Genomic DNA, 12553 nt, shown 5'->3' with positions numbered 1-12553 from the left:
CATCACCATGCCAGCAAGGTTGGTGTCTGCTAAGAGGTCCTTCTTTGGATTGCAGACAACAGACTTTTTAATGTGTGCTCACATAGGTGAGAGAGAGAGAGAGAGAGAGAGAGAGAGAGATCTCTTTTTCTACCCATAAAGTTACATTTCTATTGGTTAAGTTCTCCACTCCATGTCCTCACTTAAATTTAATTACCTCATAAAGACCCTGTCTCTGTCTACTCACAGTTACATTGGTGGTTAGGATTTCAAAATATGAATATTGTGGACAAACTTTAACTCATAGAATATGCTTTAATAGTCTTTAACTTGAAAAAACATATTATATATACACATACAAACACCACATTCAAACCTCCTTTGTGTCTCTTCGTGTCTATGACCTTTCATGGTTAAACTACTTCCAGTTGCATTTGTCATCAGGTAATGTCTTCCTTTCCTCTCCTTCCATCCAAAGATGGAGGCTGAAATCAGACTTCCTACCTCACCCTTCCAATGTCACTTTTAGTCAGATGTCATACTTGCCTAATTTATTTGTCATTTTAAATCCTCCATTTTTATGTTCTTCTGTTGCATTTGACACTATTGACTTTTATCAGCCTGAAAGTTTCCTCCTTTTAAATCATTGAGGTTAGACTGATATAATAGTTTCTTTCTTTCCCATAATGTAAACTCAGTAAATGTTTATATTAAAGATTGACAAATTATCCTGCTAATTGTATTACTTTATATTTTTAGATAGATTCTGACATGTTTTCAAGCATAACAGTATAATTAAATTCATGCACACATTAATATATACAAGAGGTCATTTTATAATTTCATGTTAGTTTGTTGTTTTTCTTCTAACTATACTTATAAATATTTTGTATAAGCCAACAGTATCTCAATTATATACAACACAATTCTTTTCAAAAATGAGATTTTTGAGACAATGTTGACTGAAGACATTGTAAATTAAATTTTTTGGAAGACAGTATTATTTATTATGTTGGATAAAATATTGTCAGTACTTCATATTAAACACTTGATTATTTGTAAAGTTATATTTTTGTTAAAAATCATTATTCCAATTGTAATTTCATATGGTCTATGATTACTTTTAGTTTCATTACATTAGTATGGGTTAGTAGTCATCGTCTTCCTTTTTTTTTTTTTTTTTTTTCAGGGACAGAGAGAGAGTCAGAGAGAGAGATAGGCAGGGACAAACAGACCGGAATGAAGAGAAATGAGAAGAATCAATCATTAGTTTTTTGTTGCGTGTTGTAACACCTTAGTTGTTCATTGATTGCTTTCTCATATGTGCCTTGACTGCGGGCCTTCAGCAGACCAAGTAACCCCTTGCTTGAGCCAGCAACCTTGGGTCCAAGCTGGTGAACTTTTGCTCAAACCAGATGAGCCCACGCTCAAACTGGAGACCTTGGGGTCTCGAACCTGGGTCCTCCGCATCCCAGTCCGACGCTCTATCCACTGCACCACCGCCTGGTCAGGCTAGTCATCGTCTTTTGAATCCAGTTGTGTTCTAAATGATTTACATATTTCAAACAATATAGCCTCAATTTCTGTTTTATCTTATATATATCTTCAAATTAATTAAAATAACCTTTAAAATATCATAAATTTCTAAATCTCTGGAACCCATAGAAGGTATTTTTAAATCTTGATATTTGTACTGTTTCTTATTCTGTACCTTAATTTTAAAAATACTGAATAATTACTTAAACTTGGAAATCTTTTATTTTTAAAAATGACATCATGTTAATAACATTTTAAAATTTAAAATTACCTCCCTAAAGTACTGGCTAAATTTTCAAAAGATATTAACAATAGATATAAAGTTGGGGTTTGAGAAACTATTATACCTCTCCGTTCATTAAAAAATAGGTATAGCAGAGATTCTCTAGATCAGGGGTTGGGAATCTACGGCTCGCGAACCAGATGTGGCTCTTTTGATGGCTGCATCTGGTTCGCAGACAAATCTTTAATAAAAAGAATAACAACGTTAAAAATATAAAACATTCTCATGTGTTACAATTCATTCATTTCCTACCACTCATGTTTATGGTTGCACGTGGCTGGAGCCAATCACAGCTGTCTTCTGGGAGAACACCAAATTTTTATTAAATAATGCATAACATACACAGGTCATTGTATGGCTCTCATGAAATTACATTTAAAATAAGTTCCCAACCCCTACTCTAAATACTTATATTTCAGGTTCTCTGACAATCTGGACAAATAGCTTAACTTAAAAAAATTGAATTATACTTTAAACACATGAATTAAAATATATACCTGTGTATGTAGAGTTTAGCAATTAATAATTGGGTAATCATCAAACACTTACCAACTCGACTGAGAAAGAGAACATTGCTAGTATGTTAAACTGCTATTGTGTTCTGCCAAAATGCTGTTTTTCCCTGTACCATCTAGAATCTGTTATGCAGAACTTAGGTTAACGATTCCATTGTTTACCTAAAATCTTGTTGGATATTCTCCTAAAAAAGAGAAAGATCAGAGATCCAAGGAATGGTTAGTCCAACCCAAGGCATGGATAAAAGAAGTTCTCAGGAAATTAGAGAATGAAAAATATCAGTAAAACATGAAACAAGCCAGGTAATTAACCAATTCAAGATTGGAACAGAAAGATGGAGGATTCAAAGAACGATATTTTTACAAAATAAGAAAAAAAAACCAAAAAACAAGTAGATGGATTCCATCGGGAATAAGAGTTTAAACTCTGACAAAGATTTTCAAGATGAGTAAGAAGACTAAGCCAATGAAGATTAATGCAGTTATCAACTCCAATAAAAAAGAATCCTAAAATGCATTAGAATGATGTTATACTATATAGTTTATCTGTAAATAACATTAACAAAGATAAAATAATATAAATCTCAGTTATTCAAAAAGAATAATAATATAATAAATACATTTGATAGTGTATAGAACGCAAAGAATTTTTAAAAAGATTTTATTGATTGATTTTAAAGAGAGGAGAAAGAAAGGAGGAGGGATGGAGGAGGAGAGAAGCAGATGGTCACCTCTCCTGTGTGCCCTGACCAGGGATCGAACCCAGGACATCTGCACACCAGGATAATGAATGCTCTGTGCACTAAGCAAACAGTCCAAAGCCAAAGAATAACTATTTAACATTTACATCTATGTCTAAGGGTTACACACACACACACACACACACACACAAATTCTAAAATGACATCATAAATACATTTATGTGAACATTCAGTTATTGGTACTGAGATATTTACTGATGAGTAGATGTAAAATATTGTTCCTCATGAGTGAGAAAAGACTCATTTCCTTAGACCAGCTTTTGTCTATTGCCATAACAAGTAAGAGAAGGTGATTTGGGGGTTTTAACTTTCTGATTTATTTCTCAACATGAAATGTTCAGTAAATACAATTTTATACAGTACCCACAGAAACTTTACATGATTGTATGAAATTATTTGCCTTTAGTATAGTGTTACTGACACTATTCTATAGACATAGAAATGTTAGCAGTAATAAATTTCTCATCCATCTTTATTCTTATCTTTCTGTATTTCCACAGACAAGTATTTGCTGTCAGTTCCTCAAAATAGATGTAGATCCGCAATCCTAATTCCTTTTGATCCTAAATTATTATCTACTGCCTTCCTGTATTACTTGGAGATTCATAGAATGGGATTAAAATTATATCATTTTTTGAGTACTACTAATAGTTTATTTTAAATTATTTTCTTCCAAATTCTACTACTTCTGGATTAACTGTCTATAGCTTTTAGATACAGTATCTCTGTTCCTTTTATAATTAGATTGGTTTACCCTTTAGGAAAAAGTTAGAATTTTAGCACTGATTCAAAATAATTTTTATTAGATTCTAAAATATTTCTAGTGCTAGTTGAATGTTTTTGTAGTTATTAGAGTCATATTTTTTATTGCTCTCATAGTAGACTCAAGAGGCAAACAAAGACATAAGTGGTTTTCTACTAAAATGCTGTTGATTGTTTTTATGAATTTGATGACAAAATAATACAAATGCAAACAATAAATACAATTATCATAACTTTCTTTCCTCTTATAAAAAATGTGAAATCCTTACTTAACTGAAGAATAGTTGGAGCTCCAGAATTTATTATAATTTTGAATTAGAAAATATCCAATTAATTAGATAAGGTCTGTTTTCACTATTGATCTCTATAGCTTTGAATAAATAAAAAGCAAGACATCTGCTTATATGTACTCAAAGCTTTGTTTAACTTCCAAGTACTGAATTATGTATTTCATATAAATGGATTTTTTTCTTTTATGAGTTATTTTTTAAATACAATTCCTAAATGAATTCCATTTTCATTAGTGAGGAAACAATTATCCTAGCATAAGTCAGATAGTAATATAAGATTTACAAGAAAATTAGTGCATGTTAGTTCTACAGATGACCAAATATCCCATTTATATTTGAAACAATATATTGGATAAAGTTCTCACATGTAGTTTATGAATGTGATAATAAAATGTGACTAAAATGTAATGTGCTAAAACAGAAATTCTTACAAATAAAAATATGTTTAAATTAAGTTTAAGTAAGTCTCTCAATATATACTACATTAAAAAAGGGAAGTAGAAGATTTAGTAGGACATTCTTATTTTCTAAGAATAATATTAAGAAAAGTTGTACTCATTCTATAAATGTCTTTTTGTTCTAATGTAAAATAAAATATTATGGTGTAAATTAACTACAGGTTTTATAAAGTATGATATTAAAAATATTTTTAATTTTTTTACCACTGCAGAGAAAAGTAGTAAAAATATGACTTTTATCATTAATATAAATTTTCTTTATGAACTTTTCTTTTAGCCCCAAGGTATATAGTTTTTACTTCTGATAAGACAATACTCAAGACCCACTTAAGTTTTTACTATCATGATATTTGCAATATAATTGTGTTATAATAAAACTATCAATTCCCTTGTAATATAGATTGTTAGTAATCTTAACCTTATCACAGAATTTACTTCCTTTGCTTTATTCAAAATGTATGTAACTATTTCATTATCTATAGGTTATGTCAATATTTAAGATTATTAGCTAAATCAATATGACATGTAATTTTTGATATATACAAATCTCTTTTATCAAAATGTCTTAAAATTAGGTAATTTACAAGTAAAAAGTATTTAATAAAATTTACACAATAAATATGTTTCTAGTGACTTAGTTGTAGAATGATGCCCAGAGATATGTATCATGCATTATTGCTATTCAGTAAACCACATAATGTCACTACATTTGTGTGTGTATGGAGATTATAGTTAATTAGGTGTATTGTTATGCTCAGAGAGAATGTAACTTATTTAATCATTGTGGTGTATGTTTAAACCAGGATGTTAGAAAGGCAATTTTGCCATGCTGGAGAAATAATTGAATGGGTAAAATAGTGCAGAATACTTAGAAGATACTGTTGTTGTTGTTTTTTAATGTAAAATCGGTTCTATAAAACTTGAAGAATTATTTGAAATATGTTTCCTGTGTTTTATATGGAATGAACTCACCCAGTAAAATGCTAAGAATGATTTATACTTATTTTATGAAGGTATTATGGGAAAATTCAACTATAGTTGACATATAAGATATTTATTATGTAAAGAAATAATCACTTTTTGTTATTTGTTGATAAAGGTTTTTATATCTTTAAGTATTTCAAAGATAGCCTATATAAGGACGGGTCAGTAATAGCAATAGTAATAATTGACATTATATAATTACTATGTGCAAAGCACCAATTAGCACTTTGTATGGACTATTCAATTTTATTCGTTTGTGGTTATACCTATTTAACAACAATAGCAAAACGTATTAATGTACAAAATATGTGACTCATATTTTTTAATTATTTATCTTCTTGTGACTCAACACTTTTTGATTTTAAAAATATTAGCCTCCATTAAATTGAAAAGTCATTGGTAAATATTTTTGTTGTGATGCTAGGAGAATTTCAAGCTATAATGCAGCTCTCTCCTGCAATGACAGAAAAAAACGTAAAAATAATAACAACTAAAATCAAAGAGTTCCCATAAGTAACTAAATATATTCATGGACCAGCTAGAGAACAGAAAATTGCCATGAATACCTTCAAGATTAGAGAAAAAATCCTATTTTTTTTTATGACCATGGGGCAAACTGAAAATATAAGATTTGGTCACGCCAGCTCAAAGCAGTCATCTTAGTATTTTTTACGGTCTGTGAGAGTCAAAGGAGTAGAATACAGGCTGAAAGCAGGGCACAGATGATGGATGCAATGAGATGTATCATTTTATATGTAAATATAGGTTAAGTTGAATATTTTTAAATGAATCAATTGCAGAACAATAGTTAATGGGCTGCTCAGCCCAAAGAGAGGTGTGACGTACAAACCAGCTTACACGCTCGCCTACAAGACTTGGTCAGACGGACTTTTCCCCAACACAAACCTGAGGCTGAGCAGTGAGGGAATTAAGGGATCTGTCATCACAACATAGAATCAATGAAATAAAAAATTATAATTATTGATAATTTAGTGAATCGCTGTCACACCCAAATAATAACCTAACCTGTTCAAATATGCAATTTCTCTTTTTCTTCCCCAATGAACTAAACGTCTTTCTTTTAAAAATGGGTAGATTTGATGACCATGTTAAAATCCATCATATTTCAAGTTAAGCGAGGCAGGGGGTATTCTATACAACTGTAGCATGACTTCAAATTCACATTGGCATTCATTTTTTTGATATTTTCCTATATTTATCCTAAATCAACTTCCTAGACCATAATATTTAGGGAGAAATTAAGCGGGTTTTCTGTTATACAGCAACGTTCCACTGAATTCTCAGTTGATCAGGGTTTACTCTTCACTCCGTGTCATACAACCTCTACAACAGTGGTAGTCAACCTGGTCCCTACCGCCCACTAGTGGGCGTTCCAGCTTTCATGGTGAGTGGTAGCGGAGCAACCACAGTATAAATAAAAAGATAGATTTAACTATAGTAAGTTGTTTTATAAAGATTTATTCTGCCATACTTAGTGAATATTGACATAAAGTACTTGGTAAGTAATTATTATTATATGCTTTAACTTGCTGTAACTCTGCTTTATAAATTTTATAAAGTAAAGTTACTTCCCTACTTTATAAATCACCATTACTGTGGAACCGGTGGACGGTTAGAAAATTTTACTACTAACAGAGATACAAAACTGGGCGGTAGGTATAAAAAGGTTGACTACCCCTGCTCTACCTGATGCAAGTACATGGATAAGAAGTACTTCAAATACAAAAACAAACAAACAAACCCTTAGCTCCCTGTCATAAGTAAATTTGGGTAAAACCGCAAGCCTTCCACTGAATCAGCTCAGCAAAGACGGCCCATCTGCTCTTCAAGAAGCAACCTTTCTTTAGCCAGGAGGACAGACATTCCCACAAGCTTGACAAACTCTTCTGATGTTAGGGGACTCTTTTCCAAAATCATCTTCAAGCCACCATTTCCTCCTCCTTGTGGGACTGAGGCTCAATGACCATGACGTCACTGTAAAAAATCTTGCACAAATTCACTAAATCTTCTCGTGAGAGCAATTCCACTCCTCGAGCTCGTTTTACTAAACCAGTGCACCTCCATGGGTGACGTGATGCCCCTCTGTCCTCTACAGGTGTCTGCAATATTCCAGCCGCTGTTTAGCCAGCTGCGTGTAGGACTATGTCCTGAGCCACAGGTTTCCCTGATAATGGGGCTAGCAGCCCCCATGCTCAGCAAATAGGATTTAAACCGGATGGTCTCATCTTCTGTGATGTCACCTTGCTTGTCTTTAATCTTATTATACCAATTGATTTTAATAATTCTACCATTTCTTTAGCCTTGATTGTTAGTTTGCTGAGGTCTTCAAAGGCCTCCAAAAGGTGGTTGCCAGTTTCATTTCTTTTTTCTTCCAGTTTCCTTTCAATACCTATAATTCCTATAGCCCTCGTGCTTCCTGGCTGGGGCCCTCTATTTGTTGGGAATGACCGGGAAACTGGCATATTCTCCCATCTTCTCTGTGTCATTTCCTCTGGTACACATCTGTAAAACTCAATCAGGCCACGTTCTGCAAAGGAGAATTTGGTCTAGTTCTTTCTACTCTGGAATGGACCAAGCTCTTTGCTCCGAGGAGCTGGGTGAAGATGAACCATTATCTCTCCATTTTTCCCAATTCTAGTCACATGTCCTTCAGTGAACACAGGTTGTGAAAGAAGAATGGCCATGCATCCCTGATTTTTCTGATCTCTCCAAATTGGTCGACGTGTACCAAGATGGAGGGTCCCAGCATCAAATTATTATTTTATTTATTTATTTATTTTATTATTATTATTATTTTTGTATTTTTCTGAAGCTTGAAATGGGGAGAGACAGTCAGACAGACTCCCGCATGCGCCCGACCAGGATCCACCCGGCACGCCCACCAGGGGGCGACGCTCTGCCCACCAGGGGGTGATACTCTGCCCCTCCGGGCGTCGCTCTGTCGTGACCAGAGCCACTCTAGCGCCCGGGGCAGAGGCCAAGGAGACATCCCCAGCGCCCGGGCCATCTTTGCTCCAATGGAGCCTCACTGCGGGAGGGAAAAAGAGAGATAGAGAGGAAGGAGAGGGGGAGGGGTGGAGAAGCAGATGGGTGCCTCTCCTGTGTGCCCTGGCCGGGAATTGAACCCGGGACCTCTGCACACCAGGCCGACACTCTACCACTGAGCCAACCGGCCAGGGCTGCCCAGCATCAAATTAGATGTGTATCCCCTGGCTATAGGGTCACCAGGGTCTCCTTGATATCCAGAAGGCCACTGGTCCACACAAAATGGTTTATGGTTTCTCAGCCAGGTTGGCTCTAAACCCTCCCACTGGTTGATTCTTGTGTGTATCCTGACTAGGGATGGAACCCACAACCTCAGCATGTTTAGAGGATGCTCTAACCAACTGAACTAACCAACTAGGTGCCAATCCTCACATTTCTAACCCAAGATTGAGAAATATGTCATTTACTATTGGATTGCAAACCCCTCTTGCCTTTTAAGATGGTGATCCTGTAGGAGCAACTTTCAGATTCCGTAAATACAGTCCGAGCAACATGAAAGATTATTTTGTGGATGCGGTGTTTTTAGTGATGAAAAGAGCAGTCAGAATTGAGGCCTAACTTCTTGGAGTCTGTCTCTTTAGGATGACTTAGAAATCTCGTGTCAAGCTGCATATGCTCTGAAGGAAGAAGTTTCTCTCATAGATATAGCAGGTTTCTTTTTGAGACTAGAAAAATAAATAATTATCCCAGAAAGGAAATCAAAAGTAATCCTGAACTTTTCTCTTCATCTCTTTGTTGCTCTAGTTCCAGTGAAGGGAAACAGACCATCAGCTTTTAGAATGAGTGGCTCATAGGAAATAACCATTTACCTTGACAAGAGTGTGTATTGAAAATTCAAGTACTGGAAGGACTTCTAAAGCTTGATGCTTTTAAAATTTGGTTCAGTGGTTCTAACTTGTTTATTATCTCATAATAGTTGCTCACGAAGGCATGTGATTCTCTAATGGTTAGCAGTGGGTTACATGAGGCATGTAAAACTAAGAATGTGTTATCTTGGAAGGATTCTTGAGCAAGTCTGGATTTTAATCAGTTTTGCAAATATTAATTAATAATACACTTTTAAAACATATAAAATCAATAACCCATAAAGGATGTTTTTTGGTGATTTCAATGGTGAGAAAAACAGCCTTCACTAGCCTCCTACACATTATTATATTTTTCTTGGCTTTTAAATAATAAAAGTAAATGGAGCTTGATTGCAGAGGCTATAAAACTTTAGTGTACATTTTCCAGCCATTTTAGCAAAAGTATTCTTTTTTTTTAACCAATACTAATGTTTCTTTAGCCCTTTGCATGACTCTTGCTGGTGCGCATTAGACAACTTTTGTTTTCAAGTTATAGAAATGTCTGAGGAGGTGCAGTGACCTATGGCCAGATGACTGAATCTAATAGTTCAAATGGAGTTTATTCTGTCTGTGTGTTGGAATCTCTCTCTCTGTGTCAATTTTGTTTGTCTCATTTCCATCGACTGCATATGAAAGTACTATGTAAGAAAGTTGAAAGCTAGTGTCCACAATATTCCTCATATGATGATCATAACACCAACAACTCTAATAAAAAATCCTCAGGGTACACTGTGATTGGCCCAGCTACATCCCGTGTCCATCTCTAAACCAATTTTCGTAGAAGAAGATAGGGAAGATCTGATTGGTCAACCTCGGTCTTGAATTCACTCTTATAATGAAGTTGGGGCACCATCTTTGATAGCACCACCACGCTCACTAGAACCAAAACATTATCAGTGGGCTGGTCTTCAAAGAAAAGGATGCTAGACAGACATTTTATGTTCACCAAGCCAGAATCATAAATTACAGACCAAGCCTGCAAATATCAGTATTGAAAGAGTGGTTTACATACCTTATTAGTCAGGGTTCAGTCAGAAAATGACACCAGTTATTTTCACGAAAATAATTTAATGCAGAGGATTAAACAGGGTCTAGAAGACAGGACAGACACATGAAGCACTGAGGTGCAGTTGGGATGAAAACTGCAAGAAGACCCTAACATCTCGATGGCAGGGGGCACCCTCCCCTCAAAAGGATGTTGGATTATTAGAACCTAGAAGGTAAGAGGGGGTTCCTGTATTGCAGGGAGCCAGAACTACAACAAAGGACTGTTGGCCCCTGGATGCTGGTGTCTTTGAGGGACCATGCTGTGGTTTATGCTTGGATGTGAAAACATAAACTGGAAACAGGTGCCAGATGCCACTCCAAGGATGAAGACTGATCGCTAAAGTAACAATGATAAGAAAAATATAATACACACCAGTGAGGAGTTCTTTCTTCTTCCTCCAGTTTTCCAGTCTCCTTCCTGTAGCTCTGACTGGCAAAGCCTAACAAGTTTCCTGCCAACAAAGCAAAAACGACGTTTGTAGATTCCCCGCTTCAGTCTTGCAAAGAAGAGGTTAAAGGGGTGCATGTGAAACTGAGAGACAACAGCTTAATAACGGAGATGTCGATTTTGCATCAGCTGGAGAATATTTTATGCGTGAGCAGTGGGGTTCCGTCTGTACCTGCGGATACAATTATAATTAGAAACGTACACACATACATGCCAATTACCACCAGTCATTTCTTGCACTCAATCCTGTCTCACCACCCGCTAGTTTCTTAAAACTTTGCTGTATCACATCAAGATTTTTTTTTTTTCTACTCAAATTGGATTCCTCTGGAAATATATTCCATTTAGTCTTTTGGAGCATGCTTATCACCTTTTCATAAGGGGAGATGTCTGAAGCTTTTCTTTGGATTATGAACGCATGAATGCTAGGAGTTTCTTTTCAGAGGACAGGTCCAGGGTCAACAGTTCCCTTCACGTCATTTCCCCCTCTGCTTCAGTGGTTCTATCTGAGAAAGTAGCGTCACCAGCATGAATTCTGCCAGTATTCTGGCTGGACACGGACAGCAGAGCATGTGGACTCTGTTGGCAATTGGAGAGAAGACCTATTCGGTGGCTCTCTTTCCTAAAATGCCTTACCCTACTCTTTCTTCTATAGGAAGAATTTAATATAAAACTTGGACAACTGAGGTTCTCTTAGAATATTGCTGAAGTCTAGTCTCTTTGAACATATACATTTTATAGAAGTTATTTTTTCCTTTTAAGTTTATTCTGAACTTTTTGTAAAAATACAACAAAACATGCTTTTAAATTTTCAAAAAAAGAAATCATAGTTTTTTTTGTTTGTTTGTTTTTTATTTTTTCATTTTTCCGAAACTGGAAACGGGGAGGCAGTCAGACATACTCCCGCATGTGCCCGACCGGATCCACCCGGCATGCCCACCAGGGGGCGGTGTTCTGCCCCTCTGGGGCATTGCTCTGTTGCAACCAGAGCCATTCTAGTGCCTGAGGCAGAGGCCACAGAGCCATCCCCAGCGCCCAGGCCATCTTTGCTCCAATGGAGCCTCAGCTACAGGAGGGGAAGAGACAGACAGAGAGGAAGGAGAGGGGGAGGGGTGGAGAAGCAGATGGATGCCTCTTCTGTGTGCCCTGGCCGGAAATCGAACCCGGGACTCCTGCATGCCAGGTCAACGCTCTACCCGCTGAGCCAACCGGCCAGGGCGAAATCATAGTTTTAATTCAATTTTACTTGACTCTCTTCTTTTATACCTCCACTTTTCCTGTCGAGCATTGCAAACATTGTTTCAGAAACACTGAAGTTACACATATTTGGGTGATTATTTACTCAACCTTTAAATTAATTATGTATACAAGAAAAAGTAAGCTTTGGAATTTTATTATAATAAAGACATCCTAGGCTTGACCTGTGCTGGTGCAGTGGAGGGAGTGTCGACCTGGAATGCTGAGGTCGCTGGTTCGAAACCCTGGGCTTTCTTTTTCAAGGTACATATGGGAGTTGATGCTTTCTCCTCCTCCTCCTCCTCCTCCTCCTCCTCCTCCTCCTCCTCCTCCTCCTTCTTCT

At 36.0% G+C, this 12553-nt stretch overlaps 1 pseudogene; it reads right to left on the bottom strand.

Annotated features, from left to right (window-relative positions):
* Nucleotides 1-7332: 7332 nt before the first annotated feature.
* On the bottom strand, nucleotides 7333-8859 carry LOC136312122 (vacuolar protein-sorting-associated protein 36 pseudogene; annotated as a pseudogene).
* Nucleotides 8860-12553: the final 3694 nt, after the last annotated feature.

This window comes from Saccopteryx bilineata, chromosome 8 (genome assembly GCF_036850765.1).
Source record: "Saccopteryx bilineata isolate mSacBil1 chromosome 8, mSacBil1_pri_phased_curated, whole genome shotgun sequence".
NCBI lineage: Eukaryota > Metazoa > Chordata > Mammalia > Chiroptera > Emballonuridae > Saccopteryx > Saccopteryx bilineata.
Note: the sequence above shows the minus strand (reverse complement) of the source record. Positions and strands in the feature narration are given on the sequence as shown.